The sequence below is a fragment of the Mytilus trossulus genome, chromosome 10 (genome assembly GCF_036588685.1).
Source record: "Mytilus trossulus isolate FHL-02 chromosome 10, PNRI_Mtr1.1.1.hap1, whole genome shotgun sequence".
Taxonomy (NCBI): domain Eukaryota; kingdom Metazoa; phylum Mollusca; class Bivalvia; order Mytilida; family Mytilidae; genus Mytilus; species Mytilus trossulus.
The window spans coordinates 77,638,689-77,654,341 of record NC_086382.1 but is presented as its reverse complement, the minus strand read 5'-3'; the positions used below and the strand labels follow the sequence as shown (position 1 = coordinate 77,654,341).

The 15,653-nt window shown below is 41.4% G+C and overlaps 1 pseudogene; it reads right to left on the bottom strand.

Annotated features, from left to right (window-relative positions):
- Positions 1-219: 219 nt before the first annotated feature.
- Positions 220-15,506, bottom strand: LOC134688202 (helicase POLQ-like; annotated as a pseudogene).
- Between the last annotated feature and the right edge of the window lie 147 nt (positions 15,507-15,653).

Here is a 15,653-nt window from a genome sequence, read left to right as displayed (position 1 = left end):
GAAAACCTTTGTATTTGAAAAATTCCTTTTTTTCTGGTTGAAGTCATCATAATTTATCTGAAGTAAAGCCACCAACATGAAATATTTTACATATGTGTATGCTGAATTTTAAAATATAATATCAATATTTCTCAGCTGATGATTGCACAATATAGTTCATCTGAACACATTTAAAACACACGTGAAAAGGCACAAGTTTTAGCTTATAACACTTTTATGTCATGGAGACAGATAAAAAACTGATTCCTGTGAGAAGTGTGCACCATCATGGGTAGGAGGTAAAATATCCGATTCTTGGGAACTTATAGTTGTCACGGAAACACTTCCTTCAGGTACATTTATAAGTTCTTCAACTTCTTCTCTCAATGCTTCTGCTTTTTAATTTAAACGAACCTTTGCAGAAGTAACAATCTGTATAGCAGCCTTTTTAGAAATCTGTTTAATATTTTTAACAATGTCCACTGGATCAGCATGTGCCACATGGGTTAATGTTTTATATCCACTGGAATGAAGCTGTTTAGCTCTTCACAATTTGACACCTGGAGTTTCCATCAAGGGAATTAATTCTGTTGTGACACAATATGGCAGTCTTTTCACAAAATTTCCAAGTTAATCTTGGTATGCCCAAAAACACTTCAAATTCCCAACAGAAATGAACACTGGACGCAAAACCTGATGCACTAGACAACATATTCTGTATAAATCCTCTTGCTTGCTGAAATTTGTCGGCGACTTCCCATAAACTTTTCTGTTTCCATAACTCATACAACATCAGGGTGATGTAGAAGCGATTTAATATCAAATCATTTACATTCTGTCTAGAGCGTTGTCCAGAAGCTCTCATGGCTATGTAACTCTCAGGCACACCAATCAAGGATGCTGCTTTCAATTCAATAATATCTAATGCTGAAAGCTGCTGGAAATAAATGATCCATGATGGTTTGACCATATCTACCATATCATAAGGAGAAACAAAATATGTATTTATGTAGCCAGAACAAGGGACTCCTCGCCCTTCTTCAAATCATTGTAAAGTTGTGAGGCATTATCAATATCTTCATATCTTTTAAATGTAGCTCTTCCTAGAGGTGTAACTTTTAAATGAAAATCACCACAGTTTTCATCTCCCTCAGACATTGACCCTTTCTGGACAACTAAACCAAGTTCAGTTAACTTCTGCAGTGAATCTTTGGTTACCATAGTAACATCACATGTATTTCCTTGAGTGGACAACAAAGTTTTTCTCATGAATTCGATCACATCAATGGTGGTCTTAGTAACCTGTAAACCTATTACAGAACGTATGAGACTACGGATTCCCTTTCCTTCATCATACATTAGCCTACAGTAACACATCAGTGGTGGTCTTAGTAACCTGTAAGCCTATTACAGAACGTATGAGACTACGGATTCCTTTTCCTTCATCATACATTAGCCTACAGTAACACATCAGTGGTGGTCTGAGTAACCTGTAAGCCTATTACAGAACGTATGAGACTACGGATTCCCTTTCCTTCATCATACATTTGACTACAGTAATACATCAGTGGTGGTCTGAGTAACCTGTAAGCCTATTACAGAAGGTATGAGACTACGGATTCCCTTTCCTTCATCATACATTAGCCTACAGTAACACATCAGTGGTGGTCTTAGTAACCTGTAAACCTATTACAGAACGTATGAGACTACGGATTCCCTTTCCTTCATCATACATTAGACTACTGTAACACATCAGTGGTGGTCTGAGTAATCTGTAAGCCTATTACAGAACGTATGAGACTACGGATTCCCTTTCCTTCATCATACATTAGACTACAGTAATACATCAGTGGTGGTCTGAGTAACCTGTAAGCCTATTACAGAACGTATGAGACTACGGATTCCCTTTCCTTCATCATACATTAGCCTACAGTAACACATCAGTGGTGGTCTTAGTAACCTGTAAACCTATTACAGAACGTATGAGACTACGGATTCCCTTTCCTTCATCATACATTAGACTACTGTAACACATCAGTGGTGGTCTTAGTAACCTGTAAGCCTATTACAGAACGTATGAGACTACGGATTCCCTTTCCTTCATCATACATTAGACTACTGTAACACATCAGTGGTGGTCTTAGTAACCTGTAAGCCTATTACAGAACGTATGAGACTACGGATTCCCTTTCCTTCATCATACATTAGCCTACAGTAACACATCAGTGGTGTTCTTAGTAACCTGTAAACCTATTACAGAACGTATGAGACTACGGATTCCCTTTCCTTCATCATACATTAGACTACTGTAACACATCTCATTTGGTCACTGATGAATCTTTTGTAGACGAAACGCGCGTCTGGCGTATATAAACAAATTAGTACTGGTATCTATGATGAGTTTATTTACAACCACTGGGTCGATGCCACTGCTGGTGGATATTTATTTCCCCGAGGGTATCACCAGCCCAGTAGTCAGCACATTTTGTGCTGACATGAATTGTCATTGATATGGTTATATATAAAAATTAACTGTTTACAAAATTTAGAATTTTTGAAATACTAAGGCTTTTCTACCTCAGGCATAGCTTACCTTAGCTGGATTTGGCAACACTTTTAGGAATTTTGGCCCTAAACGTTCTCCAACTTCGTACTTTATTTTGGCTTTTTTAACTTTTTGTATTCGAGCGTCACTGATGAGTCTTTTGTGGACGAAACGCGCGTCTGGCTTTTATAAAAAATAAAGTCCTGGTACAAGTATATATGATGAGTTTATTTATTGATCCAGCAATAAATTCTTGTACCTTATCCCTGTCTGTAGATTAAGTGATCAGGATGCTTTCCCCTGAAGAACCAATACCAGCTCTTCCTGTCATCTGTTCATACTGGGTCCTGCTCAGAAATGCACTCCCTACATAGGGACTTCGTAAACTTACTCTGTTAGCAGGTAGATTAACACCAGCCGCTAGTGTACTTGTACAGGTCAGTAAATACAGTATTCCCTCTGAGTAAGCATCTTATATCAGTCGTCTCTCGTCCATCGTCAGTCCACTATGATGATAGGCTATTCCAAAGTGTACAGGCCAGTAAACACAGTATTCCCTCTGAGTAAGCATCTTCTATCAGTCGTCTCTCGTCCATCGTCAGTCCACTATGATGATAGGCTATTCCAAAGTGTACAGGCCAGTAAACACAGTATTCCCTCTGAGTAAGCATCTTATATCAGTCGTCTCTCGTCCATCGTCAGTCCACTATGATGATAGGCTATTCCAAAGTGTACAGGCCAGTAAACACAGTATTCCCTCTGAGAAAGCATCTTCTATCAGTCGTCTCTCGTCCATCGTCAGTCCACTATGATGATAGGCTATTCCAAAGTGTACAGGCCAGTAAACACAGTATTCCCTCTGAGTAAGCATCTTATATCAGTCGTCTCTCGTCCATCGTCAGTCCACTATGATGATAGGCTATTCCAAAGTGTACAGGCCAGTAAACACAGTATTCCCTCTGAGTAAGCATCTTATATCAGTCGTCTCTCGTCCATCGTCAGTCCACTATGATGATAGGCTATTCCAAAGTGTACAGGCCAGTAAACACAGTATTCCCTCTGAGTAAGCATCTTCTATCAGTCGTCTCTCGTCCATCGTCAGTCCACTATTCCAAAGTGTACAGGCCAGTAAACACAGTATTCCCTCTGAGTAAGCATCTTATATCAGTCGTCTCTCGTCCATCGTCAGTCCACTATTCCAAAGTGTACAGGCCAGTAAACACAGTATTCCCTCTGAGTAAGCATCTTCTATCAGTCGTCTCTCGTCCATTGTCAGTCCACTATGATGATAGGCTATTCCAAAGTGTACAAGCCAGTAAACACAGTATTCCCTCTGAGTAAGCATCTTATATCAGTCGTCTCTCGTCCATCGTCAGTCCACTATGATGATAGGCTATTACAAAGTGTACAGGCCAGTAAACACAGTATTCCCTGTGAGTAAGCATCTTCTATCAGTCGTCTCTCGTCCATCGTCAGTCCACTATGATGATAGGCTATTCCAAAGTGTACAGGCCAGTAAACACAGTATTCCCTCCGAGTAAGCATCTTATATCAGTCGTCTCTCGTCCATCGTCAGTCCACTATGATGATAGGCTATTCCAAAGTGTACAGGCCAGTAAACACAGTATTCCCTCTGAGTAAGCATCTTCTATCAGTCGTCTCTCGTCCATCGTCAGTCCACTATGATGATAGGCTATTCCAAAGTGTACAGGCCAGTAAACACAGTATTCCCTCTGAGTAAGCATCTTATATCAGTCGTCTCTCGTCCATCGTCAGTCCACTATGGTGATAGGCTATTCCAAAGTGTACAGGCCAGTAAACACAGTATTCCCTCTGAGTAAGCATCTTATATCAGTCGTCTCTCGTCCATCGTCAGTCCACTATGATGATAGGCTATTCCAAAGTGTACAGGCCAGTAAACACAGTATTCCCTCTGAGTAAGCATCTTATATCAGTCGTCTCTCGTCCATCGTCAGTCCACTATGATGATAGGCTATTCCAAAGTGTACAGGCCAGTAAACACAGTGTTCCCTCTGAGTAAGCATCTTCTATCAGTCGTCTCTCGTCCATCGTCAGTCCACTATGATGATAGGCTATTCCAAAGTGTACAGGCCAGTAAACACAGTATTCCCTCTGAGTAAGCATCTTCTATCAGTCGTCTCTCGTCCATCGTCAGTCCACTATGATGATAGGCTATTCCAAAGTGTACAGGCCAGTAAACACAGTATTCCCTCTGAGTAAGCATCTTATATCAGTCGTCTCTCGTCCATCGTCAGTCCACTATGATGATAGGCTATTCCAAAGTGTACAGGCCAGTAAACACAGTGTTCCCTCTGAGTAAGCATCTTATATCAGTCGTCTCTCGTCCATCGTCAGTCCACTATGATGATAGGCTATTCTAAAGTGTACAGGCCAGTAAACACAGTGTTCCCTCTGAGTAAGCATCTTCTATCAGTCGTCTCTCATCCATCGTCAGTCCACTATGATGATAGGCTATTCCAAAGTGTACAGGCCAGTAAACACAGTATTCCCTCTGAGTAAGCATCTTATATCAGTCGTCTCTCGTCCATCGTCAGTCCACTATTCCAAAGTGTACAGGCCAGTAAACACAGTATTCCCTCTGAGTAAGCATCTTATATCAGTCGTCTCTCGTCCATCGTCAGTCCACTATGATGATAGGCTATTCCAAAGCGTACAGGCCAGTAAACACAGTATTCCCTCTGAGTAAGCATCTTATATCAGTCGTCTCTCGTCCATCGTCAGTCCACTATGATGATAGGCTATTCCAAAGTGTACAGGCCAGTAAACACAGTATTCCCTCTGAGTAAGCATCTTCTATCAGTCGTCTCTCGTCCATCGTCAGTCCACTATGATGATAGGCTATTCCAAAGTGTACATGCCAGTAAACACAGTATTCCCTCTGAGTAAGCATCTTCTATCAGTCGTCTCACGTCCATCGTCAGTTCACTATGATGATAGGCTATTCCAAAATGTACAGGCCAGTAAACACAGTATTCCCTCTGAGTAAGCATCTTCTATCAGTCGTCTCTCGTCCATCGTCAGTTCACTATGATGATAGGCTATTCCAAAGTGTACAGGCCAGTAAACACAGTATTCCCTCTGAGTAAGCATCTTATATCAGTCGTCTCTCGTCCATCGTCAGTCCACTATGATGATAGGCTATTCCAAAGTGTACAGGCCAGTAAACACAGTGTTCCCTCTGAGTAAGCATCTTCTATCAGTCGTCTCTCGTCCATCGTCAGTCCACTATGATGATAGGCTATTCCAAAGTGTACAGGCCAGTAAACACAGTGTTCCCTCTGAGTAGGCATCTTCTATCAGTCGTCTCTCATCCATCGTCAGTCCACTATGATGATAGGCTATTCCAAAGTGTACAGGCCAGTAAACACAGTATTCCCTCTGAGTAAGCATCTTATATCAGTCGTCTCTCGTCCATCGTCAGTCCACTATGATGATAGGCTATTCCAAAGTGTACAGGCCAGTAAACACAGTGTTCCCTCTGAGTATGCATCTTCTATCAGTCGTCTCTCGTCCATCGTCAGTCCACTATGATGATAGGCTATTCCAAAGTGTACAGGCCAGTAAACACAGTGTTCCCTCTGAGTAAGCATCTTCTATCAGTCGTCTCTCATCCATCGTCAGTCCACTATGATGATAGGCTATTCCAAAGTGTACAGGCCAGTAAACACAGTATTCCCTCTGAGTAAGCATCTTATATCAGTCGTCTCTCGTCCATCGTCAGTCCACTATTCCAAAGTGTACAGGCCAGTAAACACAGTATTCCCTCTGAGTAAGCATCTTATATCAGTCGTCTCTCGTCCATCGTCAGTCCACTATGATGATGGGCTATTCCAAAGTGTACAGGCCAGTAAACACAGTATTCCCTCTGAGTAAGCATCTTATATCAGTCGTCTCTCGTCCATCGTCAGTCCACTATGATGATAGGCTATTCCAAGGTGTACAGGCCAGTAAACACAGTATTCCCTCTGAGTAAGCATCTTCTATCAGTCGTCTCTCGTCCATCGTCAGTCCACTATGATGATAGGCTATTCCAAAGTGTACAGGCCAGTAAACACAGTATTCCCTCTGAGTAAGCATCTTCTATCAGTCGTCTCACGTCCATCGTCAGTTCACTATGATGATAGGCTATTCCAAAGTGTACAGGCCAGTAAACACAGTATTCCCTCTGAGTAAGCATCTTCTATCAGTCGTCTCTCGTCCATCGTCAGTTCACTATGATGATAGGCTATTCCAAAGTGTACAGGCCAGTAAACACAGTATTCCCTCTGAGTAAGCATCTTATATCAGTCGTCTTTCGTCCATCGTCAGTCCACTATGATGATAGGCTATTCCAAAGTGTACAGGCCAGTAAACACAGTATTCCCTCTGAGTAAGCATCTTATATCAGTCGTCTCTTGTCCATCGTCAGTCCACTATGATGATAGGCTATTCCAAAGTGTACAGGCCAGTAAACACAGTATTCCCTCTGAGTAAGCATCTTATATCAGTCGTCTCTCGTCCATCGTCAGTCCACTATGATGATAGGCTATTCCAAAGTGTACAGGCCAGTAAACACAGTATTCCCTCTGAGTAAGCATCTTCTATCAGTCGTCTCTTGTCCATCGTCAGTCCACTATGATGATAGGCTATTCCAAAGTGTACAGGCCAGTAAACACAGTATTCCCTCTGAGTAAGCATCTTATATCAGTCGTCTTTCGTCCATCGTCAGTCCACTATGATGATAGGCTATTCCAAAGTGTACAGGCCAGTAAACACAGTATTCCCTCTGAGTAAGCATCTTATATCAGTCGTCTCTCGTCCATCGTCAGTCCACTATGATGATAGGCTATTCCAAAGTGTACAGGCCAGTAAACACAGTATTCCCTCTGAGTAAGCATCTTATATCAGTCGTCTCTCGTCCATCGTCAGTCCACTATGATGATAGGCTATTCCAAAGTGTACAGGCCAGTAAACACAGTGTTCCCTCTGAGTAAGCATCTTATATCAGTCGTCTCTCGTCCATCGTCAGTCCACTATGATGATAGGCTATTCCAAAGTGTACAGGCCAGTAAACACAGTGTTCCCTCTGAGTAAGCATCTTCTATCAGTCGTCTCTCATCCATCGTCAGTCCACTATGATGATAGGCTATTCCAAAGTGTACAGGCCAGTAAACACAGTATTCCCTCTGAGTAAGCATCTTATATCAGTCGTCTCTCGTCCATCGTCAGTCCACTATTCCAAAGTGTACAGGCCAGTAAACACAGTGTTCCCTCTGAGTAAGCATCTTCTATCAGTCGTCTCACGTCCATCGTCAGTTCACTATGATGATAGGCTATTCCAAAGTGTACAGGCCAGTAAACACAGTATTCCCTCTGAGTAAGCATCTTCTATCAGTCGTCTCTCGTCCATCGTCAGTTCACTATGATGATAGGCTATTCCAAAGTGTACAGGCCAGTAAACACAGTATTCCCTCTGAGTAAGCATCTTCTATCAGTCGTCTCTCGTCCATCGTCAGTTCACTATGATGATAGGCTATTCCAAAGTGTACAGGCCAGTAAACACAGTATTCCCTCTGAGTAAGCATCTTATATCAGTCGTCTTTCGTCCATCGTCAGTCCACTATGATGATAGGCTATTCCAAAGTGTACAGGCCAGTAAACACAGTATTCCCTCTGAGTAAGCATCTTATATCAGTCGTCTCTCGTCCATCGTCAGTCCACTATGATGATAGGCTATTCCAAAGTGTACAGGCCAGTAAACACAGTATTCCCTCTGAGTAAGCATCTTCTATCAGTCGTCTCTCGTCCATCGTCAGTCCACTATGATGATAGGCTATTCCAAAGTGTACAGGCCAGTAAACACAGTGTTCCCTCTGAGTAAGCATCTTCTATCAGTCGTCTCTCATCCATCGTCAGTCCACTATGATGATAGGCTATTCCAAAGTGTACAGGCCAGTAAACACAGTATTCCCTCTGAGTGAGCATCTTATATCAGTCGTCTCTCGTCCATCGTCAGTCCACTATTCCAAAGTGTACAGGCCAGTAAACACAGTATTCCCTCTGAGTAAGCATCTTATATCAGTCGTCTCTCGTCCATCGTCAGTCCACTATGATGATAGGCTATTCCAAAGTGTACAGGCCAGTAAACACAGTATTCCCTCTGAGTAAGCATCTTCTATCAGTCGTCTCACGTCCATCGTCAGTTCACTATGATGATAGGCTATTCCAAAGTGTACAGGCCAGTAAACACAGTATTCCCTCTGAGTAAGCATCTTCTATCAGTCGTCTCTCGTCCATCGTCAGTTCACTATGATGATAGGCTATTCCAAAGTGTACAGGCCAGTAAACACAGTATTCCCTCTGAGTAAGCATCTTATATCAGTCGTCTTTCGTCCATCGTCAGTCCACTATGATGATAGGCTATTCCAAAGTGTACAGGCCAGTAAACACAGTATTCCCTCTGAGTAAGCATCTTATATCAGTCGTCTCTCGTCCATCGTCAGTCCACTATGATGATAGGCTATTCCAAAGTGTACAGGCCAGTAAACACAGTATTCCCTCTGAGTAAGCATCTTATATCAGTCGTCTCTCGTCCATCGTCAGTCCACTATGATGATAGGCTATTCCAAAGTGTACAGGCCAGTAAACACAGTATTCCCTCTGAGTAAGCATCTTCTATCAGTCGTCTCTCGTCCATCGTCAGTCCACTATGATGATAGGCTATTCCAAAGTGTACAGGCCAGTAAACACAGTATTCCCTCTGAGTAAGCATCTTATATCAGTCGTCTCTCGTCCATCGTCAGTCCACTATGATGATAGGCTATTCCAAAGTGTACAGGCCAGTAAACACAGTATTCCCTCTGAGTAAGCATCTTCTATCAGTCGTCTCTCGTCCATCGTCAGTCCACTATGATGATAGGCTATTCCAAAGTGTACAGGCCAGTAAACACAGTATTCCCTCTGAGTAAGCATCTTCTATCAGTCGTCTCACGTCCATTGTCAGTTCACTATGATGATAGGCTATTCCAAAGTGTACAGGCCAGTAAACACAGTATTCCCTCTGAGTAAGCATCTTATATCAGTCGTCTCTCGTCCATCGTCAGTCCACTATGATGATAGGCTATTCCAAAGTGTACAGGCCAGTAAACACAGTATGCCCTCTGAGTAAGCATCTTATATCAGTCGTCTCACGTCCATCGTCAGTTCACTATGATGATAGGCTATTCCAAAGTGTACAGGCCAGTAAACACAGTATTCCCTCTGAGTAAGCATCTTCTATCAGTCGTCTCTCGTCCATCGTCAGTTCACTATGATGATAGGCTATTCCAAAGTGTACAGGCCAGTAAACACAGTATTCCCTCTGAGTAAGCATCTTCTATCAGTCGTCTCTCGTCCATCGTCAGTTCACTATGATGATAGGCTATTCCAAAGTGTACAGGCCAGTAAACACAGTATTCCCTCTGAGTAAGCATCTTATATCAGTCGTCTTTCGTCCATCGTCAGTCCACTATGATGATAGGCTATTCCAAAGTGTACAGGCCAGTAAACACATTATTCCCTCTGAGTAAGCATCTTATATCAGTCGTCTCTCGTCCATCGTCAGTCCACTATGATGATAGGCTATTCCAAAGTGTACAGGCCAGTAAACACAGTATTCCCTCTGAGTAAGCATCTTCTATCAGTCGTCTCTCGTCCATCGTCAGTCCACTATGATGATAGGCTATTCCAAAGTGTACAGGCCAGTAAACACAGTGTTCCCTCTGAGTAAGCATCTTCTATCAGTCGTCTCTCATCCATCGTCAGTCCACTATGATGATAGGCTATTCCAAAGTGTACAGGCCAGTAAACACAGTATTCCCTCTGAGTGAGCATCTTATATCAGTCGTCTCTCGTCCATCGTCAGTCCACTATTCCAAAGTGTACAGGCCAGTAAACACAGTATTCCCTCTGAGTAAGCATCTTATATCAGTCGTCTCTCGTCCATCGTCAGTCCACTATGATGATAGGCTATTCCAAAGTGTACAGGCCAGTAAACACAGTATTCCCTCTGAGTAAGCATCTTCTATCAGTCGTCTCACGTCCATCGTCAGTTCACTATGATGATAGGCTATTCCAAAGTGTACAGGCCAGTAAACACAGTATTCCCTCTGAGTAAGCATCTTCTATCAGTCGTCTCTCGTCCATCGTCAGTTCACTATGATGATAGGCTATTCCAAAGTGTACAGGCCAGTAAACACAGTATTCCCTCTGAGTAAGCATCTTATATCAGTCGTCTTTCGTCCATCGTCAGTCCACTATGATGATAGGCTATTCCAAAGTGTACAGGCCAGTAAACACAGTATTCCCTCTGAGTAAGCATCTTATATCAGTCGTCTCTCGTCCATCGTCAGTCCACTATGATGATAGGCTATTCCAAAGTGTACAGGCCAGTAAACACAGTATTCCCTCTGAGTAAGCATCTTATATCAGTCGTCTCTCGTCCATCGTCAGTCCACTATGATGATAGGCTATTCCAAAGTGTACAGGCCAGTAAACACAGTATTCCCTCTGAGTAAGCATCTTCTATCAGTCGTCTCTCGTCCATCGTCAGTCCACTATGATGATAGGCTATTCCAAAGTGTACAGGCCAGTAAACACAGTATTCCCTCTGAGTAAGCATCTTATATCAGTCGTCTCTCGTCCATCGTCAGTCCACTATGATGATAGGCTATTCCAAAGTGTACAGGCCAGTAAACACAGTATTCCCTCTGAGTAAGCATCTTCTATCAGTCGTCTCTCGTCCATCGTCAGTCCACTATGATGATAGGCTATTCCAAAGTGTACAGGCCAGTAAACACAGTATTCCCTCTGAGTAAGCATCTTCTATCAGTCGTCTCACGTCCATTGTCAGTTCACTATGATGATAGGCTATTCCAAAGTGTACAGGCCAGTAAACACAGTATTCCCTCTGAGTAAGCATCTTATATCAGTCGTCTCTCGTCCATCGTCAGTCCACTATGATGATAGGCTATTCCAAAGTGTACAGGCCAGTAAACACAGTATGCCCTCTGAGTAAGCATCTTATATCAGTCGTCTTTCGTCCATCGTCAGTCCACTATGATGATAGGCTATTCCAAAGTGTACAGGCCAGTAAACACAGTATTCCCTCTGAGTAAGCATCTTATATCAGTCGTCTCTCGTCCATCGTCAGTCCACTATGATGATAGGCTATTCCAAAGTGTACAGGCCAGTAAACACAGTATTCCCTCTGAGTAAGCATCTTCTATCAGTCGTCTCTCGTCCATCGTCAGTCCACTATGATGATAGGCTATTCCAAAGTGTACAGGCCAGTAAACACAGTATTCTCTCTGAGTAAGCATCTTCTATCAGTCGTCTCTCGTCCATCGTCAGTCCACTATGATGATAGGCTATTCCAAAGTGTACAGGCCAGTAAACACAGTATTCCCTCTGAGTAAGCATCTTCTATCAGTCGTCTCTCGTCCATCGTCAGTCCACTATGATGATAGGCTATTCCAAAGTGTACAGGCCAGTAAACACAGTATTCCCTCTGAGTAAGCATTTCTATCAGTCGTCTCTCGTCCATCGTCAGTCCACTATGATGATAGGCTATTCCAAAGTGTACAGGCCAGTAAACACAGTATTCCCTCTGAGTAAGCATTTCTATCAGTCGTCTCTCGTCCATCGTCAGTCCACTATGATGATAGGCTATTCCAAAGTGTACAGGCCAGTAAACACAGTGTTCCCTCTGAGTAAGCATCTTATATCAGTCGTCTCTCGTCCATCGTCAGTCCACTATGATGATAGGCTATTCCAAAGTGTACAGGCCAGTAAACACAGTATTCCCTCTGAGTAAGCATCTTCTATCAGTCGTCTCTCGTCCATCGTCAGTCCACTATGATGATAGGCTATTCCAAAGTGTACAGGCCAGTAAACACAGTATTCCCTCTGAGTAAGCATCTTATATCAGTCGTCTCTCGTCCATCGTCAGTCCACTATGATGATAGGCTATTCCAAAGTGTACAGGCCAGTAAACACAGTATTCCCTCTGAGTAGGCATCTTCTATCAGTCGTCTCTCGTCCATCGTCAGTCCACTATGATGATAGGCTATTCCAAAGTGTACAGGCCAGTAAACACAGTATTCCCTCTGAGTAAGCATCTTCTATCAGTCGTCTCTCGTCCATCGTCAGTCCACTATGATGATAGGCTATTCCAAAGTGTACAGGCCAGTAAACACAGTATTCCCTCTGAGTAAGCATCTTCTATCAGTCGTCTCTCGTCCATCGTCAGTCCACTATGATGATAGGCTATTCCAAAGTGTACAGGCCAGTAAACACAGTATTCCCTCTGAGTAAGCATTTCTATCAGTCGTCTCTCGTCCATCGTCAGTCCACTATGATGATAGGCTATTCCAAAGTGTACAGGCCAGTAAACACAGTATTCCCTCTGAGTAAGCATTTCTATCAGTCGTCTCTCGTCCATCGTCAGTCCACTATGATGATAGGCTATTCCAAAGTGTACAGGCCAGTAAACACAGTGTTCCCTCTGAGTAAGCATCTTCTATCAGTCGTCTCTCGTCCATCGTCAGTCCACTATGATGATAGGCTATTCCAAAGTGTACAGGCCACTAAACACAGTATTCCTTCTGAGTAAGCATTTCTATCAGTCGTCTCTCGTCCATCGTCAGTCCACTATGATGATAGGCTATTCCAAAGTGTACAGGCCAGTAAACACAGTGTTCCCTCTGAGTAAGCATCTTCTATCAGTCGCCTCTAATACTAATCCCATTAAATAGTCTCGATCTGTTTTGGTTTGTTCAGAAGAAAAGGGAAAAGTCACAACCCGGCTGTGCGATACCAATTCTTTTGCCGTCTTAAATATTACCTCATAAATGTTGTCCTCTCTCAATTTCCCAGGTCTTAAATCATTATGATAGACATCAGCCTTTAGAAAATTCTGTAAATCTTCAATCTTGTTCATAGTAGCACTCATTCCTATGATCTGTGTATTACTCTGCTTGTGAATAATTTTCAACAATGTTGATTCTAAAGTAGCACCGCGACTCCCATCTTCCACAATCATGTGGAGTTCATCCACAACAACTAATCCTAGAGAATCTAATATGTTGTTCTCTATCAAGCTGTTAATAAGTGAGTGAGCTTTCTCTATTGTAGCTATATAAAACGATCGTTTGTTCCGTCTTTACATTGGAGAAAATCTGCATTTACTGCCTGCATATTCATCGACCAAGAAATCTAATTCTAATGCAAATGTGGAAATTCTTCTAACCTTTTCCTGTACTATTGAAACAAATGGAAGTATAATGACTATAGTAATAGCATCTTTTTGTTGACACAGTATCTGTTTGAGTATCAGTATCTCAGCTACTAATGTTTTTCCATCACAAGTAGGTAAAGAATAGATTAGATTTATTCCTTCTCTCACACCTGGCAGATTCAAACATTCATCTTGCCAAAGTTTTGTAATTCCTCTATGTACTTGTAGAAGCTGCTGAACTTTAGATCGAAGACCATAAAATGGACAAATATCAAAAAGAGTTTGCAACAATAACTACACATTTAAATACATCATAAAATATGAAAATATAAAATGACATTCAGTCATGGCTGAAATTAATATTAATTAATAGTAACCCAAACATGTCTTAATATAAATTAACAGCTAATCATCTCAAGGCAATCATCATTTCTTATTACAAAATTTTCAAGCAGTGTAAGGGAGGTAATATAACATCTATATAGTAGTATGCTTTAAATGGAATTGTCTTACCTTCCTTACACTGCTTTTAAATTGTCCTTTAACCAGAAAACCCCTTGTTTTCCTTTTTTTTTCGCTAATTGCTGAATGATTTGAGCCATAACCCCCCCCCCCCCCCCCCCCCCACACACACACACACAAAAGGTCAAATAAAACCTGTGAGACTAACATTTACATCACAATATATTGCCATACATCAAATATAGTTGACCTGCATATAGTATTAGATAAAAAGACCAAAACTTAAAAACTGAACTTGACCACTGAACCATGAAAATGAGGTCAAAATCAGCTCACACCTGCCAGCTAGGCAAGTAGTATTTTGCACAAGAGGAAAAAAATAATTCTGCAACTATAAATGAATAAAGAAAACATAAACTGAAACAACTGTTTTTGTTGTTATAGTTTAATTGTATTCTCAGTTATGAATTGAACAATATAAAATAAAACATATAAAGGAAATAGAGCATCAACGCTACGCAACAAATGACATTAATTTTTTTTTAACGCAAAATGTGATGCTATCCAAAATTTCTGGGGAGAACACTGAAAGTACACCTTATAATCATTCCATACACCAAATATAGTAGACCTATTGCATACAATGTAAGAAAAAACACACCAAAACACAAAAACTTAACTATAACCACTGAACTATGTAAAAGAGGGCAAGGCCAGATGACAACTGCCAGTTTGGATTGAAAATCTTAGTCCTCCCATACACCAAATATACTAGATCTATTACTTATAGTATTTGAGATATGGACTTGACCACTGAAATTTAAACTTGTTCACTGAACCATGAAAATAAGGTCAAGGAGTAGGAAGCATCCAGGTTTCAACCTTCTAAATTATGAAGCTTTTAAGTAAACTTACACCACCTAATCACTTTAATAATCACACAAGTTCTACGACAAAAGTTGCAGGCTCAACAAAAATGACATCATTGATATTTTTAGAACAGATAGAAGATACCTGCTCCTTGCAAAAGTTGAAATGAAATTGTTATGACAAGTATTTTGTAACTTGAATATATGAGTATATATTGCATTGATAAGTTTCTGGAAATGTTCATGTATAGATAGAATTTTATGATCAATGCACTTTATTTTGAGTATTTCAAAAGTAGTGATTTACCTTGGAAGATATAGTTATCCAGTCAGAACCATAAGATTTTGATTGCATTTCATGCAATCTTTACCATGTCTACCAAAAAAGAATATTAACAAGAATGTGTCCTCAGTACACGAATGCCCCACTCACATTATCATTTTCTATGTTCAGTGGACCCTGAAATTAGGGTAAAATCTCTAATTAGGCATTAAAATTAGA